At 36.7% G+C, this 26,758-nt stretch overlaps 1 non-coding gene across 1 annotated transcript; it reads left to right on the top strand.

The window, feature by feature from the left end:
* The first annotated feature begins 16,551 nt into the window (after positions 1–16,551).
* On the top strand, positions 16,552–16,710 carry LOC141682306 (U1 spliceosomal RNA). The gene has a single exon (XR_012559707.1). It is a non-coding gene; the product is annotated as a U1 spliceosomal RNA (small nuclear RNA).
* The last annotated feature ends 10,048 nt before the right edge of the window (positions 16,711–26,758 follow it).

Here is a 26,758-nt window from a genome sequence, read left to right as displayed (position 1 = left end):
AAGTGAAGCTGTCTGGTCTAACTGGTTGAACTCCAACTGTCTTTAGCTTATTCTTGAGTTGATTGTACCTTTTAATATTCTTTTCACAATAAGCTTGAATCAGATCAGCTGCTTGAGTTTTCAACATGGATGAATATCCAGCAGTTCTTAGGTGATGTTCCATCCAGACCAGATGCTTAGCTGAGTAGTCTTTAAGAGATTGTGAATCGAGCTGGCAGATTTGAAGACAGTCAGACTTAAAGAATCTTACCTGATGAGGATTGTTGACCACTTGAGGACTAGCCCTGCTGGCAAACTCTTTGAGTCTTTCTCTAAGAACTTCATTCAATTCTGAGCTTCTTTTGACTTTGTTGAGAAGAACCCAAATCTCTGACAAAGAACGATTCTCAAACAGATGAAGTGACACCTTGAAAGATCCTTCGCTCTGACAATATACAAATATGCTCATCTCATTTAGTGATCTGTCAAAGGCAGCTGTGATCCTTGAGACTTCAGTCTTTATAGCATTCATGTATATGTCATTATTTGGATTAGAGATCTCCAGCTTGTCCAGAAGATGTAGAAACTGTCTATCATTGTTTGTGCTCAGCTGAGGCATATCAAGTACTCTCCTAGCTTCATCCCATTTTTAACCCATCTTCAGTCTGACATCTCTTCTCCTTTCTTGAGCCTTAATGTCATGAAGATGTTGCTTTTGAAGAGTTTCTATTCTTTGTATGTCTTTCCTCATGTCAATGATCTGGGATACCTTTTTGAGTTCAGCTTCTTTTCTTTTCATCTCTGACTGCTGCTGCTGAAACTCTTTCTCAAACAGAGGATCCACTGAAGCTTCCTCTTCCCATTCTCCAAAATCACTTTCCTCCTCAGCTTCAAAGAAACCATCTTTATCTTCCAAGACTGGTTCAGTGGGAACGTAACAAATATCAAAGTCATCCTATTCTCCACTATAGTAGATATCATCAGGCTTCCCTGTGCCTCCAGCAGACGACTCTTTTTCTTTTCCCTTTTCACTTCTCCCTTTCTTCTCCGCCTTAGTTGAGGAATCCTTTACAGACTTTCCCTTAGATCCTTCATGACCTCCATCACCTCCCGAGCCTGAGCCTCCACCAGACGGCCCTTCAAAGAAAGTCCTTTGTTCTTCATTGGGATGGTGAGAATTTTTGATCATGTAGTACAGGTGCTTCATCCCTTCATTCAGATGTTCCATACTCGTCTCTATCTTCAGAAATCTGGAGGAATCCAGTGAATGATTCATTTCAACCAAGTCTTCAAGGGAAGTCATTCTTGTATGTAGAGAGCAGAGGTTTGAAATGTCGTCAGCTGATAACGTTGGAGATGCCTGGATTGAGTTTAGCTTCGGTACCACAGATGTCTTCAAATCTGATATTTCAGTCCTGATAAGAGCCAGCTGATTATTGACAGAGGTGGAAGAAGAAGACCGTTCAACCACTTGTGCTTTGAATGATTGAGCTTCATCCTGACTTTTTGCAAGTTGTTCCTTGAGATCAGCAATTTGAGCTAACAGATTTTCAGTGTTTGTGTCTGTGTGTGCACTCACCTGAATATCTCTCCTGTTTAAATCACTCAACTCACGTGCATGTGTATCTCTCAATATAATTGCTCGTGAGGAGTCTTCCTAAGGCTGATCTTCTGTACCTACATTTAAAATCACCCTAGCCTCTTCAAGAGAGGTCAATGGTGGTGCAATGGGAATTCGCGAGTCCCGATCCTCAGTCAAACCTATCATTTCACGTGAAATAGATGCCTGAATTGCTTCAGGGATAGATTGACCGAGTTGCCCTCCACTTTCTCCAGATAAATCTGTGAGTGGAGAATCCCGTGAGGGAGCCAGAGGTGTTGGATCTGGGAGGGGAGAAAATGACTCTATTAAAGGTGGCTGAGAGTTAGATTTTCCCTCAGAAGCATGTGATTGCTCTTTTGCCGTAACTATGGCAGGCACTGTAACCGACTCTATGTGCACTCCTCGCTCCGTGTCCTGAGTATCATCTACTGGTCTGTATGCTTCCATTGTGAGTAATGGAATTGTACTTGACTCAGTACAGGATGTCATGGCCCTATGGCGAATTTCAATAGATTCATCCTGTTGAGAGAATGTTTCTAGTAACTGTTCAGTGGCCATTTCAAAGTCCATGTCCTGTTGGGAGGACAAGGATGGGCTTTCAGATGCCTCAGTAAATGTTCTTCTTTTGTTCGGAGGAGGCAGAGCTGAGGGTTCATTCACATCCACCAACAAACTACTTCCTATTAACCTTCTAGGCAATATTTTAGACAGTGGGGGAGAGGTTGAGATAGGTTGTGACTCTGTGTTTGGCTCTATGACCTGGGATTGAAGTTGTGGTTCTACAACTTCATGGTCAGTCCTATCAACCACTGGGGGTCTTTCAACAGAAGTAGGAATAGGTTGAGTTTGAGGAACTATTACCTGTAGAGGAAGAGCATCTGATGCTTGAGCCTGGGTGGTTTGAACCACTAGAGGTTGAGCTTGCTGTTCATGACCGGGAAGATTGAAGATAGGTAAAGGAATATAAGTGGCCATGAAAGCAGATACAAGTACTGGAACTTGCATGAATTTGAAAGTTGTGTCTTGGCGGGTGTAAATCTTTTGGCTTACTGGAGGGGGTTCAGTTACTGGGGAGTTAGCAAAAAGGGCTTTATGCTCAGGTGAGAGAATATGTTCTGCTATGAGCATGAGAAAATGAGCATAGTAGCACGAGACCCTACGATTTGTAGAATGATCACGTAAAGCAGTAGAGAGACGTCTCAACAGAATGGGTAAAAGTAGTTTGCCAAAATTGATCCTTTGATTGGAAACAACCGCAAGACCAATATACTGCAGAGTGGAAGTGATGTTGTGAAAGTTGGATTTAGTGCAGTTGGCAAACACTTTAGAAAGAGTATTGAAGAAAATGTCCCATTCAGAAACCAAATTGGATTTTGATAACTTGGTTAAATTAATTACCCCCTGATAGTGAATAGCATGGAAAAAGTTTGAAATATCATTTTCAGAGGGCAAATTACAGAAATTGTCCATAGGAAAATTTAATGCTCGATTGACGACTGTTTCATCAACCACATACTGTGTGTTTGCCACGGTGAATGAAAAAGATTTAAAATCATCGGCCATAGTAGAGGTTGTGCAAATCAGTCTTAGCAGATCAACATTTAAAATCACATTTGATTTATTAGCAGATCTAACAATCGCATGGTTATTTAAAAATCTAATCCACGGCTTAAATTTTTCTACATCACATTTATCTGGATTAAAATAACCAACAAGATTATGCGAAACAATTTGGAAATTGAGAGCTATTTAAAAATAATAATAAGACACACACTTTCAGAATTTTAAGAATAATATTAAGAAAATTCGAATTAATTAAACTAATTTAATAATTCGAATTAAATCAATTATAATCGAAAAATTTAGAAAGAAATGTATCTCGTTAAAATTCTTAACTCACAAAAGCAGATTTGAAAAACCACAAGACACAAAACAGAAATTAAATTAAAAATACCCAAAATCAAACAAACACAAACTGATTTTTTTTTTAACAAAAAATCGACAGCACTTCTGTATGTATATATGTGTATGTATATATATCACAGGAGTGATGATTTTTGAGAAGCTGAGTAAAAACTCGAGCAATAAGACAATGGAGGCAGTTTGATTAAGATCGAGTAGAGAGAGAGAGAGAGAGAGAAATGAGAGAAAAATTGAAAGACTGTTGGAATTTTTTAACAAAAACTGAATGAAAGACTTTAAAAAACAAAACAACTGTTAAGTAGACAACTGGTATGACAATTCGGGATAGTCTTACCGATTGTCATACCGATAGTCATACAAGGCAAATTTGAGAAAACAAAAAAAACAATACAAACAAACAAAACAAATAATAATATATATAACTGGTATGACAATCTGATAGTCATACCGACTGTCATACCAGTACAAAATAAAACATAATATATCTGATATTAATTTTATTACTGGCATGACAATCAATAGTCATACTGATTGTCTTGCCAGTTATAAAATTAAACTGACTTAAAAATAAACATGTATTTGTACTAGAATGACTTTCAGCAAGACAATTTCAATTGTCTTGCCGATTGTCATTCTAGTATAAAATAAATTAAGTATTTAAATATACTGAATAATTAACATAAAAACTGTTAAAAACACATAAAAAACAGAATATAGAAAATATTATAATTACAGAAAACTGAAATGAATATGGCAGAAAATATTTACATAACTAAAATATTTCAGAGATAATAATATTTTCAGTCCAAAAATAGATTTCTTTTGAATTTTAGCAAATAAAATTCATAGAAAAATATTTTTAGTGAAAATAAAATATTCTGAGACATTAAAATTAACAAGTTGAGTAAATAAATAAGATAAGATAATAAAAATTACATAGAAATAAGCAAGAAATTTTGGAAAATGATAAAATAAATTTGCAAATGAATTTTTCATTTATGAAAAATTCATTTGTAAATTCACTCAAGAACAGATTTCAGATATTCACAAGTTTAATCACTAAAACTATTCAACATACCCAATTTACCAACTAATTTGGTAAATGTGGATTCATCAAGAGGTTTAGTGAAATATCTGTTATTTGTTCTTCTGTTGGAACAAAAAATAGTTCAACAGTACCATTCATGACGTGCTCTCTAATAAAATGATACCTGATGTCAATGTGCTTGGTCCTTGTATGCTACACAGGGTTGTTGGTGATGGCTATTGCATTTGTATTGTCACATAGAATAGGTATTTTGTTCAATACAGAGCCATAGTCCCGTAGCTGATTCCTAATCCACAAGATCTGAGCACAGCAGCTTCCAGCAGCAATATATTCAGCCTCGACCGTTGAATTTGAAATTGTTTGTTATTTCTTGCTGTACCATGAGACTAGTCTGCTACCTAGGAATTGACAACTCTCTGAGGTGCTTTTCCTATCAACAACACTTCCTGCGTAATCTGAATCTGTATATCCAACAAGGTTAAAACCAGATTCTTTAGGGTACCAAATACCTAGATTTGGTGTTCCCTTAAGATATCTTAAGATTCATTTAACAACAACGAGATGAATATCTCTAGGATCCGCTTGGAACCTTGCACATAAGCATGTAGCATACATAATATCTGGTCTACTTGCAGTAAGATAGAGTAACGAGCCAATCATACCTCTGTAGCTTGTGACATCTACCTTAATGGAGTTTTCACATGGTCCAAGATTGACAGCTGTAGTTGACGGAGTACTTGCTGATGCAGAATCCTCTAGATTGTACTTTTTGAGGAGTTCTTTGAGATACTTGGATTGACAAATAAAAGTTCCATCTAACCATTGATTTACTTGTAATCCAAGAAAGAACTTCAGCTCTCCCATCATGCTCATTTCAAATTTGCTGTGCATTAACTTAGCAAATCTCTTATAGAGATTATCATTAGTAGACCCAAATATTATATCATCCACATAGACTTGGACTAATATAGTATCATTCCTATGCTTTTTAGAAAAGAGAGTTTTGTCTATGACACCTCTAATAAAGCTATTTTCAATAAGAAATTCAGAGAGAGTGTCATACCATTTTCTCGGAGACTGTTTGAGTCCATAGATAGCCTTAAAAAGAAAGTTGACAAAATCTAAATGATCTGGATCTTCAAAACCAGGAGGTTGCTCTACATATACCTCTTCATCCAGCTTTCCATTCAGAAAGGCACTCTTGACATCCATTTGATAAACTTTAAAGTTAGAGAATACTGCAAATGCCAGAAATATCCTGATGGCCTCTAGTCTAGCCACTGGAGCATAGGTTTCATCATAATCAATGCCTTCAGCTTGAGAATACCCTTTAGCTACCTGTCTTGCTTTGTTTCTTGTAACCACACCATCTTCATCTAGTTTATTCCTGAATACCCACCGAGTACCAACAACTTCCTTGTGTGTAGGTCTAGGTAGCAGTTTCCAGACTTGTTGATGTTCAAACTGATTGAGTTCATCTTGCATAGCCAACACCCAATCTGGATCAGTCAGTGCTTCCTCAATCTTCTTAGGTTCCATCTCAAAAAGAAATCCTGAGAACAGACACTCATTTTGAGTAGCACGTCTAGTTCTGACTCCAACATCTGGATCACCAATAATCAACTCAAAAGGATGAGCTTTATTCCAGACAGTCTGTCTTGGAAGATTTGATCTTGATGATTCGCCTTGAAATTCATTGGGATGTTGTGTCCTACTAGTTGATCCTTCAGCATCTCCCCCTGAGTTGTTGCCATGTTGACTTGAAGATTCTCCGTCAGTAGCAGTGGTATCTCCATTGTTGCCAAAGTTTCTATCACCATTACCTTGAGTATCATCATGATTAACAGGTTCTTCACCAGCAACAACCTCAGGTTCTTGACCATGTTCTGATTCTGAATCTGACATATCATCAAACTTCAGTTTCTCAGAAGGATCTTCAGTTTGGATACTAGGGAGTTTAGTGTCATCAAATGTAACATTGACACTTTCAGTTACTTTGTGTTGATCAATGATATACACTCTGTATGATCTTCTTCCATATCCAACAAAAATACCCTCATATGCCTTTGCCTCGAATTTACCACGATGATCATCTCCATCCTTGAGCACGAAGCATCTGGCACCAAATACATGAAAGTATTTGATAGAAGGTTTCTGTTCATTCAAAATCTCATAAGGAGTTTTCATGAAGTCTTTGTTGATTAGAGTTCGATTCTGAGTATAACATGCAGTATTGACAGCTTCAGCCCAAAAGTACATTGGAAGACCTGGTTCACTTAACATCGTTCTTGCAGCTTCAATCAATGTATGATTCTTCCTTTCTACCACTCCATTTTGCTGAGGGGTTCTAAGAGCTGAAAATTGTCTGGAAATCCCTTTGTCTGTACAAAATCCATTGAGAAGTGAATTCTTGAATTCTGTTCCATTATCTGACCTTATTGCTCTAACAGGGACATTAGAATCTAACTCGATCAACTTGATATGATCAATCACAACTTGTGGTGTTTCATCCTTAGAGTGAAGGATTAAAACCCACGTATACTTGGAATAGTCATCAACTATCACAAGACAGTAACACTTCTTTGACATCAAAAGGACATTAACTGGTCCAAATAAATCCATGTGCAATAATTGCAGAACACCAGTTATAGAAGATGTGTCAGTGCCTCTGTGACTTGCTTTCTTTGACTTTCCTTTCTGGCAAACTTCACATAGTCCTTCTGGGGAGAATTCCAGCTGAGGCAGACCTCTGACCAATTCTCTTTTGACAAGAGAATTCATTGTTTTGAAATTGAGATGAGAAAGTCTCTTGTGCCATAGCCAACTCTCATCTGACGATGCCTTTGCATAGAAATAATTGACTTCAGGATTGCTTCCAGAGTTCATGTCAGCTACGAACAGATTTCCTTTCCGGATTCCCATCAAGGAGGGTTTTTCATTTTTCTTGTGCAGAATATGACACTTCAGCTTGTCGAATAAAACATTGTAGCCATTGTCACATAACTGACTAATGCTAAGCAGATTGTGTTCAAGTCCTTGCACAACATACACATTTTCAATGATAACATTTCCAGCTAGCAAACAGCCATATCCCTCCGTTAAACCTTTGCTGTTATATCCAAAGCTAACCACTGGGCCAGCTTTCTCAATCACATTTAATAGCAGGGCTCTATCTCCGGTCATATATCTTGACGATCCGCTGTCAAGAATCCACACTACCGGTTGTACCTGTTTAATGCCCTGCAATACAAATGGATTAGACCTTCTTCGGAACCCAAGCTTGGCTGGGTCCGACATACTTGTAAAATTGGCCTTTATCAAGCAAAACAACATTCTTAATTTTAATGTTCTTAACTTTTTCAATGACTGGACATTTGACCTTGTGAACAACCTTGACAAATTTCTGTTTAGGCTTAGGCACAAATGTCTCCTTTCTATCTTTAGGAGGACTAGCAGTCTTAGACCTATCATGCTTTCTATTATTCACATGCTGACGAAGAGTAGTCTTATCATTAGAAACATGCTTACCATTAAAATAAGCATACAGTAAATTAAAAGCACAAGACATACAATCAGGAACACCACATGCTTTATGAGAGGGATTAACAATAGGCAACTTATGCATGGTAGACATGGCATTTGTGTTATCCAACTCATGTGTGTCTGAGTTAGTCTCAGTTGCTTTCACAACTTTGACTGGAACCTTTGACACACTTGACTTGGAGACAGTTTTCTCATTAGCATGATCTTCAGCACGGATTTCTTCTTAAATAATAAATGAGGTCTCATCAAATGGTTCAGCAATTGATTCTTTATAGAGGGGTTCATCAACACCCTTAAGCACATATGGTACTTCCCTGCCTTTAGCACATACATGAGGAGGGGAGTTTATGCCTAATTTTCCAATAGCAACATTGTAATCATAACCTATTCCAGATGCTTAATTAACAGCTTGCTTATTGTAAAACTCTTTGGACTTCGAACAAGAATTAAAGTAAGCTTTAACCTTAGCCTCAAGACTGGTGATCTTGTCTTTGAGAATAGTTTCGAGTTGTCTATAACAGTCAACTCTATTCTCTAGAAAAGATACTTGTTCTTTTAATATATCTTGATTAATGTGCACAAGTCTTAATTCATTGACCTCTTTCTCAAGGTCTTTGATTTGTTGATTTAACAATTCATTATCACGACGAGCACAATCTAAGGAACCTCCTAGATGATAAAATAATTCAGCATCAGTAAATTTTACCTCTTTTCTTGACGATGAGGTGTTTGCATCACTAGCCATGAGAGCAAGATTCCCAACTTCTTCATCTTCACTGTCAGTATCATCCCAGCTTCTTCCCTTTGCCAGGTAAGCCCTTTCAGATTTACTCTTCTGATTAGAATCGTAAGAGTTCTTCCTAACTTGTTTTGGCTTCCTGCATTCTGTGGCAAAGTGTCCCAACTCATTGCAGTTGAAGCATCGAGTGGTGCTTCGATCAACCATCCCTGTTTTGTACCCACCACTGCTGGTGTTAGAGGATGAAGGTCCACCTTTCTGGAATCTGTTGTAGTTGGACTTGTACTTGAACTTGGGATTCCTTTTGAATCTGACATTTGAGAATCTCTTGACAATCAGGGCCATTGACTCATCCTCCAATTGGTCCAGTTCTTCCAAGGAATAAAAATCATCTCCTGATTGATTTGTAGTAGGAGGATCAAATTCTGCTACTATCACATTTTCTTCAACCTTGGAAGACTGTACCATTCTTTCTGACTGTTGAGATTGTTGTTGATATTGTGGTTGTTGTTGTTGTTCATCAGCTACTAGAGCAGTAGACGTGCTGGCCACTCTTCCTTTCTCGTAAACTTCCTTCTACTGAATCTGCTCCAACTCATAAGTCTTTAAAACACCATAGAGCCTTTCCAAAGAAATCTCACTCAGATCTCTTGCTTCTCTTATGGAAGTGATTCTATGTTCGAGATGAGTTGGCAGTGTTAAAAGGAACTTTTTGTTGACCTCCCTGATGGAATAGTATTTACCATTAATGTTCAGGTTGTTGATCAATGCATTGTACCTCTCAAACACTTCAATGATTCCTTCTCCTGGATTGGATTTAAAGTATTCATACTCAGAGGTTAGGATTTCTAACTTGTTCTCCCTAACTTCCTCTGTGCCTTCATTAATAACCTCAATAGTTTTCCAGATATGTTTGGAATCTTTACAGTTCATCACATGTCTATTCATCAAGGGATCAAGGGAATCTACTAAAATTAATTGAAGGCTAGCATCCAGGGAGGCTTCTTCTTTTTCAGCAGGAGAAAAATCCTCAGGATCTTTCACATAAGTTCTTGCTTTTGTAATCACCACATCATTTTCTATTACCTCTGGTTCAATAACCATCGGAATTTTAGGACCCTTCTTTAACACTTCCAGATATTTGGAATTGGCAACTTGTAAAAACAATAGCATCTTCTTCTTCCACATAACATAATTTTCTTTATCGAATAGTGGAATTTTAACGGTTCCAACTTTTTGTGTAGTCATTATGAATTTTTGAGTAAATAAAAAATTCAAGGAGTGAAAGAAACACAAAAGTCTAGGATCTTGATTTGTATGTTAATCAGAAGGCTCTGATACCAATTGTTAGGTCTCAATATGTTTGTAGAAGGGGGGTTAAATACAAACAATACCGTTTAATCGAATAAAATGCGGAATAAAAAAAGTGAAACAAAATTCAAGTTAAATAAAATTATTATTAAACTTGAAAGGTGTTACAACAACGGTATCATTTACAAGGGATTAATCTCAAATCAATTATTACAAATCTAGAATAAATTCGACATGAACTTTTTCTATTTTTGCAATAAAAAGATCAAATGCTAAAAGCGATTTGAGATTAAGTTCTAGGGATTTCGATCCGCTAGATAGTTACACAAGAACAAGAAAAGTATTTCTAGTGGATTGGATTTAACAATAAATACTAGAAATAAATGATCTATGAATTTGCAATAATTTCTCTGCAGGTTTCTTTTGTTCTGTGTTCTGCTGAAAGATATTCAATGCTATGCTCTTGTTATGAATTATGTTGCTTCTGCTTCTTTTTATCAAACAGCCGAATAGAATGAACTGCAATGACAATCCAATTAGCTCAGCAAGACAATCCATTTGAACTAGAAAGACTTTCGGTAGGACTATCAAATTTCCAGTAGAACTTTCGGCAAGATCATTGTTTGTACTAGCATGACTTTCGGTAGGACTATCAATTGTCATACCGATTGTCATATTAGTACAATCAGATTGTCTTGTTGAATTTAAATAGATTTTAATCCAATTTAAATTCTGAAAATCCTTAATATTAATTCTGAATTAATTAATCAATTAATTCAATTAATCAATAAATTAATCTTTGCAGATATAATTTATTTTCTTAATTAAATTATATGACTTAATTAATTAATAGAGAATTAATACTAATCTTGAGCAGCAACCATTCTTCTGAATATCTTCTGAAAATCACTGAAAATTATGAATCAATTCCACCACTTCAATGTTGACACTCGATGTACTGTTTGGTTCATGAGTGACTAACTTCCGTGACGTTTCTTCATGCCTTGACCTTGATACTCTTGATTTTCTTCAGACTAAATCCTTGTAATTAACTGATACCCTGACGAGATCTCTGTCACTTGATTAAATCCACAATCTTGATTTATATCACTGAGGCTTGATCAATTGCTTGAGCTTCTTCCAGTGAATTAAGTCATCAAGTCTGTAGAAGAACAATGTTACTTAATCCTTTGACATATGTTACTCTGTGAGATCTCTCTGACGATAGATCCACTATTTACTTATTACATTCTTATTTGAGTTGAGTTAAATCCTCGAATAAACAAATAGGCTATGACATATGCCTTTCACCCTACCCCGAGCCTATAGCAAATTCATAACGTGTTCCACGTATCAATATTGAGGAAGCATAATCCGAATATCGGACATATAGGAGAATACGAGTGCATGGACATGCAACCAGACTTGACCTATATGGAGCAACCGGTAAGGGTTATGGATTGAAAGGAGCAAGTGCTTAGGAACAGGGTTATCAGACTAGTCAGAGTTTTGTGGTAAAACCACAATATGGAAAAAAATTGACTTGAGAGTTAGAAAGCGCAATGCTAGAAAAGCATCCCCAACTGTTTTCTATCTGATTCTGGGACGGAATCCTTTTAAGGAGGGGAGACTATAATAACCCCAATTTTTGGAATTTTTGAAACACTGATGAATAGTAACTTTTTGCTGATGATGTTGATTAAGGAAAATTATCAGACCACGCTATATAGGAGTACTGTTATGGAAATTCTAAGATCGTATTAGTATTCCATAAAGTAAATGAGTGTATGTAAAGATCATCATAATCAAAATTCGAACACTTTGATTTTTCCCAAAAATCCACCAAATACCGAAAGATTTGAGTATAAGGTAACATGATTAAAAGGATTTAAATTCAAGGATTATAAGAGAGGATCATAAAAGGAATATAAAAGATAGTAAAAGTTTTAGGGGAACCCAAGTAATGAGATCCCGGATATGATCCTTCAAACGATCAACGTGAACGAGAGTTAAGCGAACCGTAAAACAAATAAATGACCAAAGGAACAAGTACATACAAGTAGAATGGGTAGGAAGCTTCCAAGAGAAGCTAAAATATGTGGTTAAAAGAGAAGGTGACATCTTCACACCTTATGATTTGGATATGTGGCATGGAAGTGATGTCATCTAGGTGATGCAAGCATTTTAATAAAGTAAAAATCTAGATAGTTTAGCAAGGATCAATTGCAACCAAGCATTCTTTCACACATTCGAAGACAAAGCCAAGGGAAAAACTCATCTTCCCCACCCAACCAAAAAGCTCTTGGCCAAAACAAACCCAGCAACTTCAAACTACCATATATCCTTCAATACTCACTCAAATGCTGTGTTCTATAGCTCGTTGGAAAGGTGTTGAGATGGCCTACAACTCTTGTTCACAAGTCTCATCCAAATAAGCAAGGTAAGACCCTCATTTTTATAGTTATTTCAATTGGACTTTTAGAAACTTCAAAGCCTAACTTTGTGTTCTTTATTTCTTTGGAAAGATCAAGCTTGTAGGAGGCTCCCTAAGGCTTCCTAGAAACTTAACACCTCCCAAGGAAGGTATAAACTTCAAACCCTAGCCTTTACTTTGATTATTAGTGAGTTTGATGGTTGGTTTTCTAAATGAGAAGCATGAACTTTGATTATTAGTAGTTTGATTTGAATTTGGAGTGATTTGGTGAATGAATCTTGTTATAGTTAATAGAACTTGATTGTGGTTGGTTGAGATGAAGAATCTGGAGAATAAGGACTGGTATAGTATTATTTAGTTGAGGTTTTGATGTGTTAATAATTGTGGGTTGTTTGGTGAGGTTTTGGTGTAGTGAGAAACTTGGAAAACTCGTAAATATAGCCGTCATAATGCCCGTTTTCCTTAGACTGTTGTACATGAATCTCGGACCAGATAACTCACTGACCAATCTATAACTTTTCTATTTTTAGCTAGATCATGTCATAATCTTCATTTTGGTAGGTGGTTCGCTTAGATCCGATGTACGGTTTAGGAGAAACGACCATTTTAAGTTACGGCATTTCGCGAATGAACCTTTACCCCTCGCTTAACTTTGAAACCTTGTTAAGACCCCTAAAAGACTAATTAGATTATGAAACAATTATGTAAGGTGGATTAGGAAGTTGGTAAAGTACTCACGAAAGATTCGCCTTAAAATTCGTAACGGCTAATTTATTAAAATTAGTGGAGCCGAGGGTACACGAGCAATTAACGCAAATCGTTAAGCGTATAAGCGACCGTTAGGGTATGAGTGAGTTTTGACTAGTTTCTTAAGCGACCGTGGTCTAATTCTGGCTTATGTTGTTGTTCATAGGTTACCGGACCCACTCTAAGCTTAAGTCTACCCTGGAACACTCAGGCAAGTTTTCTACCCGTTATACTGTTGTTATGATCTATATATGTATATGCATTATCTTGTGATAAGTGCATGATTGTTATTAGCAAATCTTGCGATATATTGGAGCATGTTGACAAGCTATATATATATATATATATATATATGCATGCCTGTTTGATAATCTTGATATCTTGTTATCAATTCAAATGCTTATAAACTGCATAATACCTATGTTAGAGATAAGCAGTAGTTGCGTATACCCTTAGTATAGGGGACCCAAAAGTGAACATTTTTCTAAACCGGGAGTCGATTTCCCGAGTATAGTATATGTATGTATATATAAATAGTTTTCAAAACTATTAATCGAATAAGGTTTATTCGATAACTTTATTTTATTTAATGAATATTATTTTGAATATTCATTCGAGGACTTATGACTCCGCTCATTTTATATAATGAATATTATTTTGAATATTCATTCGAGGACTTATGACTCCGCTTATTTTATTAAATAATATTCTTTATTTTATTAAAGAATAATGTTTCGATTATTCAAATAAAGATCGTACTTTCGTATAAGTATATCTTTGGTTAATTATTATTCATTTCAAGTATGAGTTTTAAAACTTCTACTTCAACTATTTTTATAAAGATTATCCTTTATGGGAATATCATTTAAACAATAATATTCAGATATTTTCTAATATATCGGGACTGATTTATTTTATTAAATCAGCATTACTCCAAACATTCTTAAAAATGTTTTCGAGTCTTCAAAATGATTTTAAAAGTTAGCGGATCCCAAAACTCGTTTTTAGATTTAAGATCTTCCTTTCGAAGGGGATTTAAATACTCGCTTAAAAATCTGAGGGATCCGGCTCCGTGATGTATTTTTATATTCGCAACAAGGTTTCTATTTTGATAAAAAGGGTTTTTGATGACATACCCAACACTCAGGAAGTAAAATTCTTGGAATGAGTTTAATCCATTAATAGGAATCGCCTGGGAAATATCGGTGAGCTTTCCTTTCCAACTAGATGCGGCTTCTTGGTGGAGCCGTATCAACAAGTTTCTACTTGGGGAAAGAGGGGACGAGCTTTGCGTTTCAGAGTCATGGATTTCATCTGAACTAGGAGTGGCGTAGGTGGTCGAGTAGCGCCGGCCCAACCTTATTTATTGGCCCAAATGGCCCAGAAGTTCCGCTAAGACGGTCCATTCCTTAGGAGTCCAATGTTCGGTTGATAAGTAAATCCGACTGTTCTCCTCTACATGTAGAAAATGGTGGGGTTGCACTACTGCGACTGATCATCGTGAGTGGTCTTCCTGGCGTGACAAACTCCCGTAATGGGTTCATCATCCAGTTGGATATTTCTGCAACACTACCCAGAGCACTTCGAAAGAAAGGCTACGGCTGGGCGATTGTTTAGTGTTGGCAGGGTCGGGTTTTCAAAATGATGTTTTCATCAAATGAAGTATCTCGTAACTTCATTTCATTTTGATGATATTTCAAAGATTGATTCTATATAAGTTTTGTCTTGTAGCTTCATCTATGGGATGAACTATTTATACTTTGAACGGTGGTAGTTCAAGTAGTATTCGGAAAAAGATATAAGTATATTGGAGTATCTTGTAACTTCATCTTTTCAACTTATATCTGGTTAATGATTATCTTATGCATGACAAAGATTTTCAGAAAAACATCGAGACAAGGTTAGATATATGAGATCACCTTACAACGATATTTTTATATAGTTATAAACTAGAACTCTGTGTATATTATGCATGGAAGAGGACTTCCAAGATTTTGAAAAGTATATATACATATATACTGAATATTTTATGACTTGGTCGCGTTAAGATATCAAACTTGGTTCATTTCTTCTTGACCAAGACTTTCATGAGTACTATGAGAATGCTCATATATTATTAATTATTATATATATTATTTCGATGGGCTTGTTGCTCACCCTTGCTTTCTTCTTTCATCACACAACAACAGATAGACAAGATGAACAGGACCAAGCTCCCAATTCGCGAGCGGATAGGAAACATTCCGCAGTTTCCTGTAGGCGTTGATGCCGCTGTAGCTGAGGTAGTAACTACCAATAGGCTAGGTTTTCAACTGTTGATGTACTAGACTTATGTATATTTATGAATTGTAATAATGGAAAAGAATATGTAAATTTATTCAGAAACCCTTTTGAGGTGTAATGACTTATAATTGTGGAATAAAATGACTTGTGTTATTTTTGGTATTCATCCATGAGACTATAACTTGTGGTGTGTGTATGTATATTGTGGGGTCACAGTACGTAGTAGTTGGTTGTTTATTAAGATTAAGTGTTATTAAGGGAAATGGAACTCGTGACAACCCGGATCCCCGACCCCAGATTCGGGGGTGTTACATGGCGTACCCCCACCAGATCAAAGAATATATATTTTTTTAAAGGACATGTACTTGTAATCTCTTGGCCGGAGAAAAAAATCGCTATTCCGATTGTTTCTAGATGAAAGTTTAAAACTATGGCGATACATTTCAATTGAAATTTAGCTTGTAACAATTTACGACTCTTACCTCAATTTCACTTTTTAATATAATAGTTCACGATGTTAAGTAATATAGTTTCAATTTCACCTTTTAAAATAGAATGCACGATAATAAATAATAAAGTTCTGATTTTCCAGATTCAAGTACAAAGATTGTACCTCATTTTGATCCATGTTCAACGAACCGAGTTACTATATCATCCGTAGCTATTTTCACTCACTATCCGTAAACTGCATAAAGGTACCGGTGGTGTAAGAAATTATGTTTGGAGATATAGATATTCCGTGTTTTTTATTTACGACAACCAACTCCGAAATTTTAAATTACATCTCAATCGCACTACGAAATTATAGTCAAATACATCATCACAAGATTTACACTATCGTTGATAACAAAAGTTTGCTCTCAAAACTTCCCACATCGACCAATCTAAGGTAAAATATTCCAACAACGCTATGAATAGAGATATACGGCCTACATTAAAACTTACTTACCTGGATGTGGTCAATGGGCGATCATTATGGTCCATGGCCTAGGGAAATGACTTCCATTGCACTTTGGATAGGTTCTTGCCTAAGGTCTACCCAAGTGGTGGAGCCAACATCATAATTTGTGTTAGGGGGCTTGCGTTCGCGCGGTCCCGCCAACTATAGTTGTTAGGGCTAGAACACGCGCTAATATTCACGCAAGTATACGCTATCGCAAGTAATATAGAATCAATTCTAGTTTGATCCCACAAAGACTGGTTTAGGTTAATTTTAATCAATGTACTTATTCAACAATGGTATTGTTATTATTCAATGCTAAGACAATAACAAGTTGAGATTGTTTATAACTAAGATTATCTACTAATATGCAATTAAACTAAGAGAGTAAAGGGTTGATTTCTTGTATAACACAAACATGGGATTCTAGTTTCATTACTATTCATTCAATAGCCTTTTTGTTCTTAACCTTAGCATGCAATGGTGATGACACTAATCAGATAACACGAAACTGATAAACGCTAACTTTCGTTATACAGATACCATACTACCAGACATCCACAAAAGAGATAAAAGCTGAATAGACCCCAATTATATTGAGACCCTATATGTCTATAGAATTTGACAACATAACAGTTTAATGCACAAGTTATCTATCATGATTATATAGGGCAAGTAAGATGGTTAAAATTACCTACGAATCATGCATACCAAATACATGAACCTATGTTAGCATGGCAAGTTCTAAACCTCTAAATTCACTTTCGCTTCATTAGAGATTAACACGCTATCTTATAAGTTCGCGATGCACATAAGACGAATAAGCACAACCAATACTAGGTTATCATACAATCAACACACACTAAGGTATCGAAATAAATTAACTAAAGAAATACATAAGTACATCCGCTAGAACCCCACGATAACGATTAGCCCATAATCGGACTCATCATCAACGTGGGTTCTGATGAAAGCATGGTATAATAAACATAGTCTTTATACTGAATAAATAATAAACCAAGTACGAAATAAGAGTATAGGTTCACAAGTAAGAAAACTAGCATCCAAAGTTACAACTTACAACAAAGAATCACGAGAATAAACTAGATCCTCTTCGCCTTGGTTGAATTTTGCTCTACCATCTTCTTACGCCTTCTGCTTAAGCTCTGGTACGTCTTGTTATGAAAAACGACCTTAAGTTATGTTTATATAGCAGCCCATGTAGATTAGAAGTCCAGCTGATCAAAATCATATTGGAATCAGGATTCCGTGATTCCGACCTAGCGCGGACGCGCGCTTCATCAGCGCGGGCGCGCTGCAAATTTGCATCACGGCGTAGGCGCGCGCTATTACAGCGCGGGTGCGCTGACCTTTGGAAAAAATACTGAGTTTTATTTTCTTGCATAGTTTGAGCTGGCGATCCACGAGCTTTTATTCAAGACACCATCCTAACACCAAATTAGAATCAAAACAATGCCAAATCACCTGAGTTCCTGATATAAGCCTGAAATGCAAAAACACTACAAAACACATCAAAAACATAAATAACTTAAGTACAATACACCAATTCAAGCCTTTATAAAGCATTCTAAGTGGACATAAATGCCACTTAACACACCCCAAAACTTGAACCGATGTTTGTCCTCAAACATAAACAGACTCAATGAACAAGAAATAAAAATACATGAATGCAACCTATATGAATGCAACGATCCCCATAGAATAACTTAGCCAACCAACAAACGACATCTCAACAAATTTAGTTACTCGCACAAGTTCAAATAAATCTCAAAAATTAATTCACGAACCAAAAGCGTGCGTGTGTGCAATTGCTTAACAGGTATACTAACGCAACTAGATCAATAATTATAACTTACTACTCATCAAGGCAATAACAAGGTTATAAATAGAATAAAAAGCTAAACTCAAAATGACTTATAACACTTCAATTCTTATATCGGAGTTATACATGAATTCATGCTTTTATTGTTAACACATAAAGATCTCAAATATTCTTATTTGATCGTGCAATGAGTAAGGTCCACAAAAGACTTATACAATAATACCCATATAGCGAGCGTTAGGTTAGTGGATCTCAGACTATAAAAGCCTTAGGTCACTAGGCACAAAGTCCCCTAAGAACTTAATAACTCGAGTACTAAAGAGCCCACTCGTGATCAATTACACATAAACACATATTTTTTTTCTTTCTTTTTTCTTTTATACTATTTTATTTTTTTTTCACAAATTTCTAAACGACTGTGTTTCGCTCCATCTCGTTCAACCCTAGACTACTCATATAAATATGAGCCGGCTACTAGCCATTTGACACCTAGCCACAATAACTAGCAATGAAATCCAACTTTCACTCCAATTTTTAAATATCCATGTTATTTTATCACTAAAAGAATATGCTAAATTCTAAATATAAACAAGTGATTAAACCTCGACAAATAAATAAACCATGATCATGATCTAGCACGCAAGCAACCTATAAGACTTAGTGAAATTATAATTGCTTCTAGCATGCAAATCAACTCGATAAGACTTAACATTCTGTTATGGATAAAAACTTAAGATATATTAATTGCTATATTTTATACTAAGGTTCAGGAGCTCAAGGCCTTTAATGGCTGCTCTCGGGTTTCATAACTTAATTCTGCCTTTTACGAGATGCCTACGTATATCTGTAATTTAGAGAATCAAACCAAAAATGTAGTTCTGATTAATGGGGTGAGTCCATTTTTATAGATGTTGAGAGTCCTTGAATTGGACTAGGGTTAGGAGACTTGTTGATCAAGTTCTCAGACTTTGGATAGACTTTGAAGTCATAGAATAGAGGAATCAGATTCCTAGTTGGTGTAGGTGCCCTTGAGGCTATCTTTTATAGAATTACATCATCGTTAGGACTCATTTAATGAGCTGGTAATCCCCCTTATTTATTAATTACGAAATTATTAAATAATCAAGGTTTTGGGCCTCATTAATTGGGCTTCGTTATTGGACCGTATCAGGTCTAATCAATTCAACATTAATTATACTTCTAGGCTAATTTTAGGCCCATATCATTTGCCCCCAACTTCTGGGAAACCGTAAAAGATTTCACGGAAGTTAAGTTCATTTGTTCCCTTACAGGGTATCGTTTTTACGTAAAGTGTGGAGCGACCTACATATTTAAACGATTTGCCTTGCACATGGCTTCAGGGTTGTTTTACAACCTCCCTATTACTTACCTTATTCCTTCTTTTTAGAAATTTTTTGGTATTTTCAGGAATTTTCCCTTAATTTCTGAGATTTTTCCCTAATTTACAGGAATCTTCCCTTCATTTTTGGGATTTTTTCCTAATTTACAGGAATTTTTCCTTCATTTCTGGGATTTTTTCCTAATTTACAAGAATTTTCCCTTAATTTCTGGGATTTTTTCCTAATTTACAAGAATTTTCCCTTTATTTTTTATACTCACAGGTACTTTTTCTTTAATATTTTATCAAAAATTATTTTTAAAAATTATTTTCTAATTTTCCCTAATTTTCTGGGATTTTTTGCTTATTTTTCCCTATTTTTTGGGAATTTTTAGCAATTTTCCTGATTTTTGGCCCATTTTCTGATTAATTAAATAATCAGAAAATGGGCTCTCATGGTGCCATGCATCCTAGGCGTGGGTCACCCCCGCCTAGGAGACATGTTTCCAACAACGCCCATGAATGTTGTGTCCTAGGCGCTATTGGTTCCCTCCTTGCTTTCTAGGCGCGGGTCACCCCCGCCTAGGAGACAACTTGCCTACCACGCCTAGGAATCATCTCTCCTAGGCGTGGTTTAGCTTCCCATAGCTACAATGCATCCTAGGCGTGGGTTACCCCCGCCAAGGAGACATCTTTTGAATAGCGCCTAGGAATTATGCTTCTTAGGCGTGGTTTAACTTTTAAAGCCCTCATACTTCCTAGGCAAGGGTTACCCCCGCCTAGGAGACATCTTTCGAACAACGCCTAGGAATTATGCTTCCTAGGCGTGGTTTGACTTTTAAAGCCCTTATAATTCCTAGGCGTGGGTTACCCCCGCCTAGGAGACATCTTTTGAACAACGCCTAGGAATTATGCTTCCTAGTCGCGGTTTCAGCCTTCAATTTTTTCTCCTTAATCTTCACTAGTCTTTTTCTCTATAAGACGATTCCCGGCCTTCTCCACCATCATTTTTTTTTGAAAGATTCCGCCTTTTTTTTCTTTTCTTCTTTTTTTTATCACCTCCTTTTTTTCTCTCTTTTTTTATAAAATTATGAACTCTTGTCATAATTTATTGTGTCAGCGGACATACTTAATTTTGTGCAATCGTGCATAATATAACTAATTGGATAGAAAATAATATCAAAAATTATTTTCTATTATTTCCAATTAATTATATTTTTTAAATTCCTTAATCTTTAAGGAATTTATATATCAAATTACGAATTTACTCGTAATTTTTGTTGTCATCAGACATTAATTTATGCATTCGTGCATTAAATAGTATTCTCTATTTTGATAATTTTGTCTTCCTTTTTTCTAATAATCTAATAATTATTTCCTCCCTTTTTTCTTTTAATAAGAAAAGGGTACCTTCATTCGACCATAACTTTTAGGCGTGGGTTACCCCCGCCTAGGAGACGGTATTGTAACGTCGATTAGGAATGGTGCTTCCTGGGTATTGTTAGGGTTGAAGCCTAGCAATCCTCGTATTTTACCAATATCCATGTTATCAACTCATAATCTGAGTTTGTACGTATCGAGGCTATAAGGTCTTCTGATGAGTGACCTCGCGGCCTTGTATGGCTTTGTATGCCTGCTATGGCTCTTTATTTTGCTTTTATATGCTTTCGGTCCTTTATGGACTTTGAACATTTTCAGTGTGCATCCTAATTGTCCTTCGGGACTCTTCTTGTGATCTTTCGGGATCTTCTATCTTTATGCAATTATCTTTTATTTTCGGCAATTGGTCTTTTTGGACTTGCATTCATAAGATGCTCGCTTATAAATAAATTGATAGATAAGATGATAGAAATAAACTTGCATAAGTAGATAATATCCTGAAATATGGGTCCAACCCTTACATTGAATAGAAATTGGTTTCATCGACCTTATTTCTACTTGTTAGATGCATTCACGCTATGGGGCTGTGTATATTGCAAGCCCAAAAAAGTCAGGCATCTTTGGGGCTACAAGCCATCTTTTTGCACGTATCAAACATTTACTTATGTCACTTGAGCTCTTCAGGTACAAGATATTCTGGTATATAATCGTTACCCGAGTTTAATTAACTGCAGTTGAATGATTGCAACACCTACGAGCCTCTAATTGGCCAAAACTTGGGCTCTCCGGGCCTTTAGCAACTTTTATTTTCATTTCCTTGCGTACTATTTCAGTACTCGGCACATATTCTGTGCTTGCCACATATTTGCTTTTCTATCATACACAATAATCCTTCAAGTTTATGACATAACAAGGCTTTGGCATTTTCTCACAATTTATGGTTTTCAACTTGTTGGATTTTTGTCCTAGAACGCACTTGACTCAAAATGGCCCTTCGCGATTAGTGGCTAACTTTCCTTTTCTTTAACTCTGGATGCCCCAACCTTCCCCAAGACTAATTCTCCTTCTTGAAAGAAACTTTCTTTAATCCTTCTACTGTAGTAGAGGGAGGCTCTTCACTGAGGGGCTTTAGCTTCACCCATGACCTCATAAATTAGGTCGAGGGCTAGCCTCATGCCTTCTTTGTTAGTCTCTAGCTTGCAAGCTTCAACTTTTGGTTATACATATGTAATTTCTAGCAGCACCACTACCTCAGCTCCATAAGCCAGCATAACTGAGGTTGTTTCGGTTGTGAACTTGAAGGTACTTTGGTAAGCCCATAAGATAGGCAACAATTCATCCACCAACGTGTTCCTCGAGGGTTCGACCCTTAATAAGTTCGAGCTATATGTAGTAAATCATCAGATTTTGAGCATGCCAAGCCCGAGGTACTTCTTCTCCATCCATGGTTTCCAGCTTGTAAGATCCCCTTCCTTGAATGCTCTTAATCTTTTATGGTCCTTCCCTATTCGGGGCGAGCTTTCCTTTCTGCCCTATACCAGAGGTTTTCACCTTCCTTAGGACCAAATCTCCTTGCTTGAAGAATCTCTCTTTTACCCTTAGGTTGCAATAAAAAGAGGTTTTCTTCTGACATTCCATTATCCTTGCGTGCGCCGCATCTCGTACTTCATCTATTAAATCCAGGGCTAATCTTTGCCCCTCCTCATTTTCCTCTGCATTGAAAGCTTGGATTCAGGGAGATGAGTGCGATATTTCTACAGGAACAACTGCTTCAGCCCCATATGCTAACATGAAGGGAGTTGCTCCGGTGGTGACTCTACAAGTAGTTTTGTAAGCCCAAAGTATTGGGAGTATTTCATCCACCCAATTATTCCTGGATTTCTCAATCCTCTTCTTCAACCCATCTAGAATTATACGATTCGCTACTTCCGCTTGCCCATTGGCTTGTTGATGTGCTACAGAGGTGAACCATAATTCGATCTCATTCTCCTTGTAGTACTTCCTGAACTCTTCGTTGTTGAATTGTGTTCCATTATCAGTGACCAGGATGTGCGGGATTCCATATCTGCATATGATATTTTCCCATAGGAATTGTGCAACCTGCTTAGTTGTGATCTTGGCTAAAGGTTTATCTTCAATCCACTTAGTAAAATAATCAGTAGCCACAATCAGGAACTTTCTTTGTGCCGTGGCCATGGGGAAATGCCCAAGTATATCCATTCCCCACATGGCAAAGAGGATGGGAGAGTTGATGGAAGTCAACATCTCGGGTGGTTGTCAAACAACCGGTGCATATTTCTGACAATGATCACACTTCTTCACATATTCTTTGGCATCGGCCATCATCCCTGGCCAATAAAAGCCTAAACGGGTTATTTTATGAGCCAATGCCCTGCCCCCCAAGTGTTGCCCACAGATGCCTTCATGTAGCTCTTCAAGAGCCAAGCGTGCCTTATCGGGCCTGAGACATCTTAAGTAAGGAACCACATAAGATCTGTTGTACAAAATCCCATCGATCAAGGAGTATCTCAGAGCTCGAACGACCAACTTTCGTGCTTCAGTCACATCATTTGGCAGCCAACCAGTTTGAATATGGGCCTTAATAGGATCTATCCATCAAGTTCCCAGCCCTATGGGTGCTACAAGCTTAATGTCAATGCTCCGCGTTTTCAAAACGCGGAAGTATACACTTCCTAAACTTTCCTCTATCTCTGATGAATCAAACTTAGACAATGCATCTGCCTTAGCAATTTCCTCCCTTGGGATGTGCTCAACATGGCATTCATCGAACTGAGTCATCACAGCCCTTACTAGGCGGACATATTTAGCCGTCGTATCATCCCTTGCCTCAAACTCTCCCTTGACCTGGGATATGATCAACTTCGAGTCTCCACAGACCTTTAAGTTCTTGACTTTCAGTGTCCCTACTAGGACGAGGCCAGCTATCAGAGCTTCACATTCTGCTTCATTATTTATAGTTGGAAAGTCTAGCTTCATAGCATATTCAATCAAGAACCCATCGGGACTTTGGAAAACTAGCCCTGCTCCGCTTGAATTTGTTTTTGATGCTCCATCAAAATAGAGAACCCAATATTCCTTCTCCTTAATGGCCTTTTCATTGCCTCCTTTATCACCTTCTGTGTCTTGAGGTATAGTATCTTCCTGCCCCCCGACTTCTTGGTTGGGTATGGTACATTCCACCATGAAGTCAGCCAATGTCTAGGTTTTTATTGTTGTTCGTGGCTTGTACTTGATATCGAATTCTCCCAATTCTATTGCCCATTTAATCAGCCTCCCTCTAGCTTTGGGACTATGAACAATGTTTCTCAATGGCTAATTTGTCAGCACTTTAATTGTATGAGCCTGGAAGTAAGGACACAACTTCCGTGAAGATATCACCAAGGCTAAAGCAAACTTCTTAATAGTTGCATAATTTAACTCAGCTCCGTGCAGAATTTTACTAACATAGTATATGGGTTTGTGGACTTTAAGCTCTTTCTTAATCAATACAATGCTCAAGGCATTTTCTGAAATGGCCAAGTATAAATACAAGGTTTCATTCAGAGCTGGCTTGGCCAACAACGGGGCCTGAACCATATATTTCTTTAATTTTCTTCAATCGCCTCTTGGATTTCCTCAGTCCATACAAAATCTTTAACCTTCTTTAGGGATTTAAAGAAGGGCAAGCACTTGTCTCCGGATTTGGAGATGAAATGTTCCAGACTGCAACCCTTCCGGTGAGTTTCTGAATGTCCTTTATGGAACGTGGTGGTTCCATATATAGGATACCCTTTATTTTATCAGGATTAGCCTCGATTCCCCTCTTGGAGACCATCAAGCCTAAAAACTTTCTAAATCCCACTCCGAAAGCACACTTTGCAGGATTTAGCGTCATTTTCTGATATCTCAATACCTCAAAAGCTTCCCTCAAATGGGTTATATGATCAGCCTTTAACAAACTCTTGACTAACATGTTATCAACATAAACTTCCATAGTTTTGCAAATAAGATTCTTGAAAATCTTATTTACCAACCTTTGATAGGTAGCTCCTGCATTCTTGAGACCAAATGTCATAACAAGATAATAAAATTCACCAAAGTCAGTGATGATTGATACCTTAGGGATGTCATCCTTATGCTTCTTGATCTGATTGTATCAATTGAATCTATCCATGAAGCTCAGCATCTCATGACCAGCAGTAACATCTATCAATGTATCTATCCTCGGCAACGGGGAACAATCCTTTGGGCATGCATCATTTAGATCAGTGAAGTTCACACATATTCTCCACTTTTCATTAGCCTTCTTCACCATTACAGGGTTTGCTAATCACTCCGGAAAGTGTATCTCTTCAATGAAACCGGCCTCTAAGAGCTTCTCTACTTCTTGCTTAATAGCTTCTTACCTCTCTGGAGCAAAGCTTCTTTTCTTTTGCTTCACAGTCTTTCGATTTGGATCCACGTTCAGCTTATGAGTGATCAGTTCCGGGTCTATGCCTGGCATATCAGCTCCCGAACATGCGAACACATCACGACTCTCTTGTAAAAACTTCACCAACTTCCCTCTAAGGGGCTCCTCTAGTGATGCTCCAATAAAAGTTACTTTCTCAGGATCCTCGGGAGCCAAAGGAATCGGAACCAAGTCCTCTGCTGGCTTCCCTTTTTTCTCATCATTTTCATGGATATCTAGATCTTCAATAGGCAGAACCTGCCCCCTAACTCCATCAGCTCTAAGAGAGGCTACATAACAACTCCTTGCCATTTTTTGATCTCCTTTATCTTCTCCAATCCCATTCCGGTTAGGAAACTTCATCACTGAATGGTAGGAAGAAGGGACAACCTTGAAAGCATGTATTCCCGTTCTTCCCATGATTGCATTATAAGTTGATCCAGCCTTTACCAATACAAAGTCCAACATTTGTGTTGCTTGTCTCGGCTCCTGACCTATAGTATAACGACTCGTGTGTTTTTGAATTATTTAAATATGTGATTATTACGGAAATTATTAAAATAAAATATGTGTATTGGTTTTGACCGCTCTGTGTTGGTTGATTATTGTATAGGTGTAAATTATAATATACCGGGTTGTTCGTGTGATTAATTATGGAGTCGTATTGGATTGTTTTTATTTTCCAAAGTGGATTTGGTGCAAATTTATTTACATAAATATTGGGAATGTTTCAAAAATTATTTTTATGATTTTATAATTACAATAATTATTTTAAGATTTTATAAAATTGAGAAATCAATATTTCATTAATTATTTATCTTTAAATGATTTTCTGAGTATGTTTAATGGTAAAATCCATATTTAATTCTAAAATTCTTCAAAAATTATGAAACTCATATTTATTTAAGTTTGGAATATTTTGAGAATTTTAAAATTATTTTGGAAATTTTCGGGATTAATTTTACCTGCGCGTTGTTTCGTTAATTGTTAAAAAGCGGGCATAAATCGCGCTTCAGAAATTGTTTTAAAATTTCAAAATTTACGTTTTTATTTACTTTGGGATATTTTTAACATCTTAAAACTGTTTTCGTAAATTTTTGAATTTATTTAAAATACAGCTCGATTCGTTAATTTCGAAATGGGGATACGAGTTACATTTCAAAAATGTTTTAAAAATTATAAAAATTCTATTTCAT

Source organism: Apium graveolens, chromosome 8 (genome assembly GCF_009905375.1).
Source record: "Apium graveolens cultivar Ventura chromosome 8, ASM990537v1, whole genome shotgun sequence".
NCBI classification, from domain to species: domain Eukaryota; kingdom Viridiplantae; phylum Streptophyta; class Magnoliopsida; order Apiales; family Apiaceae; genus Apium; species Apium graveolens.
The sequence above is the reverse complement of the archived record's forward strand: the minus strand, read 5'-3'. Positions and strand labels throughout refer to the sequence as shown.